We start from the raw sequence: 8,083 nt of genomic DNA on the forward strand, positions 1-8,083 counted from the left end.
TATATATTCGTGTAGAAGGATGGTAGGATGTTGCTGTCATTCAGAATGCATTTACATAAACAGTAATAGTAGCAGGTAAAGGTCTGACTTAAAACACCTACAGTGAAACAGAACAGGTGTTATATATTATACAAAGAATTGGTTGATGATGTGTAGGTGGACGTGCACATAGTTCATAGTTGTCACTGGAAAAAAATTGCTACAAGAAAAAATCAACACAGAAAGTTCAACACATGTGGCACTTCATCGGTGTCCATGTCGACACATGAGAATGAATATGAAAACATTCAAAAAAAGAAAAATAAATCTTCAAAACTCATGTCAACCTTTTCATTGTCGACCATAGCCGTGCCAGTGTTTTGCATGTGCCATTTAATCCTGGGGTTGCCGTGAATCGCGCGCGGGGGTGGGGGGGGAGGGAGGAGGTGAGGGGTGTCCGCGAATCACGGGAGGAGGGGTCGTGGGTGGATGCCGAGAATTGCGGGAGGGGGGATGCGGGGGGGGGGGTGTGGGTGCCGCGAATCGTGGCACCATGAACCGTGGGAGGGGGGGCCCGGGGGGTTGTCGCGAATCGTGGGAGGGAGGATCGTGGGAGTCACCGGGTGTGCTGCGAATCGCCACTAGAAAAAATCAGCACAGAAAGGTCAACACATGTAAATGTTGACATAAGTGTGGCACTTCATTGGTGTCCATGTCGACACATGAGAATGAATATGAAAACATTGAAAAAGTGAAAAATAAATCTTGTCAACCTTTTTCATTGTCGACCATAGCCATGTCAGTGTTTTGCATGTGCCATTTAATCGTGGGATGCCGTGAATGGGGGGGGGGGGGAGGTGCATACCCAACATGACCCTCTCCAGGAGGGACACATTGCTCTGTTTCTGGACTTTCTTCTTAATTTATGGATTACCATCACCTGTGCTTAAACACCTTTCTTGTCAAGTACCCTGTTTAAAATGACAGGTGATGACAATCATAAATTAAGATGGAAGTCCACAAACAGAGCATTCTGTCCCTCCTGGAGAGGGTCATGTTGGGAGGTATAGAGGTGTGGGGTGCTCACCTGGTGTGTCTGGTGAGTAGTTGTGTCTTTGCTGTGTAACATGGAGAGGCAGAGGGTGTCTGGCACTGTCTGTGGGCTCACTGGGCTGGTTCTCTGTCATGTGAGTCAATCATGTGAGTCAGAGGCTCCACCCAGCGTTATAGCTCCAGACACACTTTGAGTGACAGATGTAGCCAAATATATAAGAGATATATAACCACACACAGGGATCAGCAGCCTCATAACTCCTCCTACTCCTTCCCTTAGCTCCCCCACCTCCTCCTCATCTACTCTCCATCCTCCGCTCCCTCCTACTCTCCTCTCCTCCCCCCCTCTCCTCCCCCACAACCTCTCTTCAGCTTCCCTTCCTCCGCTCCTCCTCTCCTCTGCTCCTCCTTTCCTCTGCTTCCCCTCCTTTCTTCTGCTTCCAATCCTCTTCACCCCTCCCCTGCTTTCCCTTCTCCTTGTCTCCGCTCCTCTTCTCTCAGCTACCACATCTCTTTCCCTCCTCCACTACCCTCCCTCCTCCTCTCCTTTGCTTCCCTCCTGCTCACCTCATCTCCTCCGCACCCCCTCCCCCTCTCTCACTTCTCCGCTTCCCCTCTCTTCCTCTCCCCCTCCCCTCTTCTCCTGCACTTCCCCTCCTCCTCACCCCTCTCCTCTTCTCCTGCTCTCCTTCTCCTCTCCTCCTCTACTCTCCCTCCTCTTACTCCTCCTCTTCTCTGCTCCCCTTCTCTCTCTCCTCCCCACCACTTTTCGTCGGAGGAGGAGGAGCATTTCAATTGCTGCTGATCATGTACCATGCAGCACCAATGACAAGAGGTACACAGTGCCTTCTGTGCTACTTCTCTACATGTCCGCTTCTCTCCTCCTCCACTCCTTTGCTCCTTCTCTGATCCCCCTCCTCCACTCCTTTGCTCCTTCTTCTCTGATCCCTCTCCTCCTTCCCCTCCTCCTCTCCCCAGCTCTCCCTTTCCCCTCTTTTGCTCTCCTCACCAATTTCCCCACACTTTTCTCTCTCTGACTGCCAGTGAACCTGTGCTGGGGTACAGGAAGAGAAGACCCAGCGCCGGGGAGATGGAGCAGGAAGAGATGACTAGCACAGAAGAAGAGAAAGTTCAGCAGACCCAGTCTGCCCAGGAGCAGGGGCAGCAAAATCATCGCTACCATCGCTGCTGATTGTCACAGGAGGTACCCAGCACCAGCTTGCACTGCGCTCCCTTCTCTGCACCTCCTCCATGCCTCCTCTCCTCCTCCTCTCCCCCTCTCTTATCTGCTCCTGCTCTCTGTTCTCCCCTCCTCCTCAGCTCCCCAACCACCTCCTCCGCTCCCCCTCCTCCTTTCCTGTTTCCCCCTCCTTTCTTTTGCTTCCAATACTCCTCACCCCCTCCCCTACTTTCCTTTCTTCTTTCCTCTCACTCCTCAGCTCCCCTTCCTCTTCTGCTTCCCTCCTCCTCTCGCTTTCCTCCTGCTCACCTCCTATACTCCGCACCCCCTCCCCTTCTCTGCTCCTCCACTCCCCCCTCCTCTCTTCACTCCCATCCCCACCCCACACCCCCTCTCCTTTTCTCTCTCTCCACCCTCTCTCTCTCTCTCTCCACCCTCTCTCTCTCTCTCACCCTCTCTCTCTCCACCCTCTCTCTCTCTCTCTCTCCACCCTCTCTCTCTCTCCACCCCTCCACCCTCTCTCTCTCCACCCTCTCTCTTTCCACCCTCTCTCTCTCTCTCCCTCTCTCTCCTCCTCTCGCCTCACCCTCTCTCTCTCGCCTCACCCTCTCTCTCTCGCCTCACCCCCCTCTCTCTCTCTCTCTCTCTCGCCTCACCCTCTCTCTCTCGCCTCACCCTCTCTCTCTCTCGCCTCACCCTCTCTCTCTCGCCTCACCCTCTCGCCTCACTCTCTCTCTCTCTCGCCTCACCCTCTCTCTCTCTCTCGCCTCACCCTCTCTCTCTCTCGCCTCACCCTCTCTCTCGCCTCAACCTCTCTCTCTCGCCTCACCCTCTCTCCACCCACTCTCTCTCTCTCTCTCTCTCTCTACCCTCTTTCTCTCCACCCTCTCTCTCTCTCCACCCTCTCTCGCCTCACCCTCTCTCTCTCTCTCTCTCGCCTCACCCTCTCTCTCGCCTCACCCTCTCTCTCTCTCGCCTCACTCTCTCTCTCTCCACCCTCTCTCTCTCCCTCTCTCTCTCCACCCTCTCTCTCTCCCTCTCTCTCTCCACCCTCTCTCTCTCTCCACCATCTCTCTCTCCACCCTCTCTCTCTCTCTCCACCCTCTCTCTCTCCACCCTCTCTCTCTCTCTCCACCCTATCTCACTTCACCCTCTCTCTCTCTCACCTCACCCTCTCTCTCTCTCGCCTCACCCTCTCTCTCTCGCCTCTCTCCCTCTCTCTCTCTCGCCTCACCCTCTCGCCTCACCCTCTCTCTCTCTCGCCTCACCCTCTCTCTCTCTCGCCTCACCCTATCTCTCGCCTCACCCTCTCTCTCTCCTCACCCTCTCTCTCTCGCCTCACCCTCTCTCTCTCTCGCCTCACCCTCTCTCTCGCCTCACCCTCTCTCTCGCCTCACCCTCACTCTCTCTCACCCTCACTCTCTCTCTCTCTCTCGCCTCACCCTCTCTCGCCTCACCCTCTCTCCACCCTCTTTCTCTCGCCTCACCCTCTCTCCACCCTCTCTCTCTCTCTACCCTCTCTCTCTCCACCCTCTCTCTCCCATTCCCAGCAGTCACCTCTCTGGTCACATCCCCCTGTGTTGCTGTATAATGCCCCAATCCCAGCAGTCACCTCTCTCCGGTCTCATCCTCTGGTGATACTTGTATAATGTCTCATTCCCAGCAGACACCTCTCTGGTTACATTCTTCTGATGTTAATGTATACTGTCCCATACCCAGCAGTCACCTCTCCGGTCACATCCCCCGGTGTTACTGTATAATGTCCCATTTCCATCCCCCGTGTTACTGTATAATGTCCCAATCCCAGCAGTCTTCTCTCCGGTCACATCCCCAGGTGTTACTGTATAATGTCCCATTCCCAGCTGTATCCTCTCAGGTCACATCCCCCGATGTTACTGTATCATGTCCCATTTACAGCAGTCACCTCCCCCGGTGTTACTGTATAATTCCACATTCCCAGCAGTCACATCTCTGGTCACATCCCCCGATGTTACTGTATAATGCCTCATTCCCAGCGGGCACCTCTCCGGTGTTACTGTATAATTCCCCATTCCAGCAGTCACCTCTCTGGTCACATCCCTCGGTGCTAATGTATAATGTCCCATTCCCAGCAGTCACCTCTCTGGTCACACCCCCCCCATTGTTACTGTATAATGCCCCATTCCCAGCAGTCACCTCTCCGGTCTCATCCTCTGGTGTTACTGTATAATGACCCATTCCCAGCAGTCACCTCTCCGGTCACATCCCCTATTGTTACTGTATAATGCCCCATTCCCAGCAGTCACCTCTCCGGTCACATCCCCCGGTGTTACTGTATAATGTTCCATTCCCAGCAGTCATCTCTCTGGTCACAACCCCCGATGTTACTGTATAATGTCCCATTCCCAGCAGTCACCTCCCCCGGTGTTACTGTATAATGACCTATTCCCAGCAGTCACCTCTCCGGTCAGCAGCTGGATGATTTTGTTGGTGAGTTTCAGGATCTTATGGTCATTGTCTCTCTCATTTATCAATGAGTGAGGTTAAGGCACAGTCTTGGAATCCTGGGTCTTGATCCCTCTTCTGAACACATAGGGACGGCTGCTGCTGGGTGTCTCACATTCACCGTCCTTCTTCGGTGGCACATAATCCTAAGTGAGGAGAAAAATGTTAAATCAACTGCACTGATGGTATAGCAGCTCTCATAAATGCAAAGGTTCTGAGGGGTAAAAAAGAGCGATGGGATAAGTTTATACGAGTGACACCTGTAAAGTAAAAATGTATTAGTAAAATAATGTTTACACTCCTTTTGGAGGATGTGAGGTGAGAGAGGGAGATTGTCGTGCTGTCCCTACTAACCCTAACCTTACAGAGGCAGCGGTATTCCTCAGCTCAGTTGCTGTCCGCTTCTGGGTGGAATCTTCTGTTGCGGCTTTGGTCCCGGGGCGCGGCTTGCTGACGTCAGCGACTGGCGTGTCGGTACTTCGGGCAGCAGCAAAGTCTCCAACCTGTTTCATGCCTTGCTGGGCACTTTGTCAAGGTGGGGTGACTGATAGAAGTTGCTCCCTGTATGTAAGGAAATGAAGTAGAAATTCACATCCAATTTTAACATTTTGTGTATTTCAAAAATGTAAAGAAATAAAAAAAGTTTGGACATTTTCCGAGCAACAATCTGGTTGGAACAAATATTTTAACGACATTTTGGGTGTCACGAACGGTGAAACGGTGTCAAGGCATGCATTATATGTAATAGTAGAGTGCAAGACTAATAAAAACACTAATAAAGAGATTACATCTCCATATGTGCCAAAGTGGTTTGTGCAAAATGCTAGTGAACAGCTAATGAACCCAATACACCAATCATGTCCAAACTATGGCCCGCCAGCTTTTGTGAAACTGCAAGTCCCATCATGCCTTGCCACAGTTTTGCTATTAGGGAATACTAAAACTATGTCAAGGCATGCTGGGATGTGTAGTTTCAAAACAGCTGAAGGGCCACATTTTGGACATGCCTGCAACATACGCTCAGTGACAAACAAGCTTTAAAATCAAAGTCAATTGTTTGGTGACCCGACTCCCAGGCTGCACCTCACCTGGATTTCTCCTCGCACCCTTCACGCACAGTAGGGCAATAAGCTGCATCTAGTTTATTTAGGGCGCAAAAATGCAGCCGACAAGACCAGGGCAAGTGCTGCGAACAATTCATTAGCTCCCACTACATTAGGCAAGAGCTACGGGTGCACAAAACAATTGAATCACCATTATATGTTGTTTAGCACCTTACATAAATTATATATATATTTTTTATTATTATTATTTTAATATGCAGTACAGTAAGACCAGCAACCCTTACCACCAGCATAGCTCTGCCCCAACACTCATGGGGTTACGAGCAGCAGTCACAGTAATGTATACACAGTGGGGTATGGCCAGCAGTCACAGTGGAGTATGGCCAGTAGTCACAGTATGCACAGGAGTCCAGTAGAAAAAAAAAAAAAAACAATTACAGCAGAGTGCGCAGCGGAGCATGCAAAGCGCAGGCTTCCATCCAATATAATGGCGCAGAGCCGCAGTCGCATCGAATTCTGTGGGATGCAATTCTCTGGAGAACCCAAGGCCGGGAAGATGGCACTGAGCCTCGTTGGGGGATGTGAGTGTGGCGGAAACGCCCATTGTTCGGAGCATCTCTTTTATTTGATATGTTTGTTTGGCCCCATCACACACAATGGTGGCCCCCAACGTAATGCCCATCACACATGATGGCCCACACTGTAATGTCCATCACACATGGTGGCCCACACTGTAATGTCCATCACACATGGTGGCCCCCACCGTAATGCCCATCACACATGATGGCCCACACTGTAATGTCCATCACACATGGTGGCCCCCACTGTAATGCCCATCACACATGATGGCCCACACTGTAATGCCCATCACACATGATGGCCCACACCGTAATGCCCATCACACATGATGGCCCACACTGTAATGCCCATCACACATGATGGCCCCCACTGTAATGCCCATCACATATGATGGCCCACACTGTAATATCCATCACACATGATGGCCCACACTGTAATGCCCATCACACATGATGGCCCCCACCGTAATGCCTATCGCACATGATGGCCCACACTGTAATGCCCATCACACATGATGGTTGTCCACACCGTAATGCCTATCGCACATGATGTCCCACACTGTAATGCCTATCACACATGATAGCCCACACTGTAATGCCCATCACACATGATGACCCACACTGTAATGCCCATCGCACATGATGGCCCCCACTGTAATGCCCATCGCACATGATGACCCACACTGTAATGCCTATCACACATGATGGCACCCACTGTAATGCCCATCGCACATGATGACCCACACTGTAATGCCCATCGCACATGATAGTGGCCCACACTGTAATGCCCATCGCACATGATGACGGTCCACACTGTAATGCCCATCACACACGATGACCCACACTGTAATGCCCATCACACACGATGACCCACACTGTAATGCCCATCACACACGATGACCCACACTGTAATGCCCATCACACACGATGACCCACACTGTAATGCCCATCACACACGATGATCCACACTGTAATGCCCATCACACATGATGACCCACACTGTAATACCCATCACACACCTTAACAGCGACTACATATGATGGCACATAAGAGCCTCTTACCTACATGCTCATTGCCAGGGGTTTCTTACTCAATGCCAAAGGTTTTATGCTTAGTTGCCAAGAAGGTTTCATGCTCGTTGCCCAGGAGGTATTATATCCTTGTTACCCAGAATGGGAAAAGCAACCCCAGCAAGCCCTCCTGTCTGTGGAGGGAGGGCTTAGCCGGCAGGAAGAGCTGACAGCCACTGCTAGCAGAGAGCAGCTTAGCGTTGTGGCGGGGGGGGGGGGGGGGATTTGTCACTTTAAAGAGCTGCCATGCTGCTCACTTCTCAGGACTTCAGCAGTGGTAACAGCATGGGGGACGGTGGCGGGCTACATCTGTAACAACAGACACACAGCTTTCAGCAGAGAGCTCATCAGCGTTTCAGTGCATGCAGGGGGGGCGGATGAGAAAGTTTGCAACGGGGTGTCAGCGCACCAGTGGGGCAGCGGAAGGGCGCAAAGTCCCAGACACAAAAAGGGCAGGAACACTAATTTCTGTGTCCTACGGATGACAGAAGGAGGGTGATATGGTCAGATGTATCTGCCTTCACCGTGGTTCGCAACAAGAGGACTAGCGCAGATTTTGACCCAACTTGAATAACTCTGCAGCTCTTAAGGCCCCCATCTGCTAGGGTGGGGAATCGCCTGTGGTACCCCGCCAACTCACCCGGCAGCTGCTACGTTCAGTTCACAAATATTTCT

The 8,083-nt window shown here is 51.6% G+C and overlaps 1 long non-coding RNA gene across 1 annotated transcript; it reads right to left on the reverse strand.

The window, feature by feature from the left end:
* Positions 1-3,995: 3,995 nt before the first annotated feature.
* On the reverse strand, positions 3,996-5,201 carry LOC146055190 (uncharacterized). Its single transcript, XR_014468515.1, has 3 exons — positions 5,057-5,201; positions 4,388-4,842; positions 3,996-4,330 (listed from the first exon to the last, which is right to left on the reverse strand). It is a non-coding gene; the product is annotated as an uncharacterized LOC146055190 (long non-coding RNA).
* Between the last annotated feature and the right edge of the window lie 2,882 nt (positions 5,202-8,083).

Source organism: Crinia signifera, unplaced genomic scaffold (assembly GCF_055691185.1).
Source record: "Crinia signifera unplaced genomic scaffold, ASM5569118v1 HAP2_SCAFFOLD_342, whole genome shotgun sequence".
Classification (NCBI taxonomy): Eukaryota; Metazoa; Chordata; class Amphibia; order Anura; family Myobatrachidae; genus Crinia; species Crinia signifera.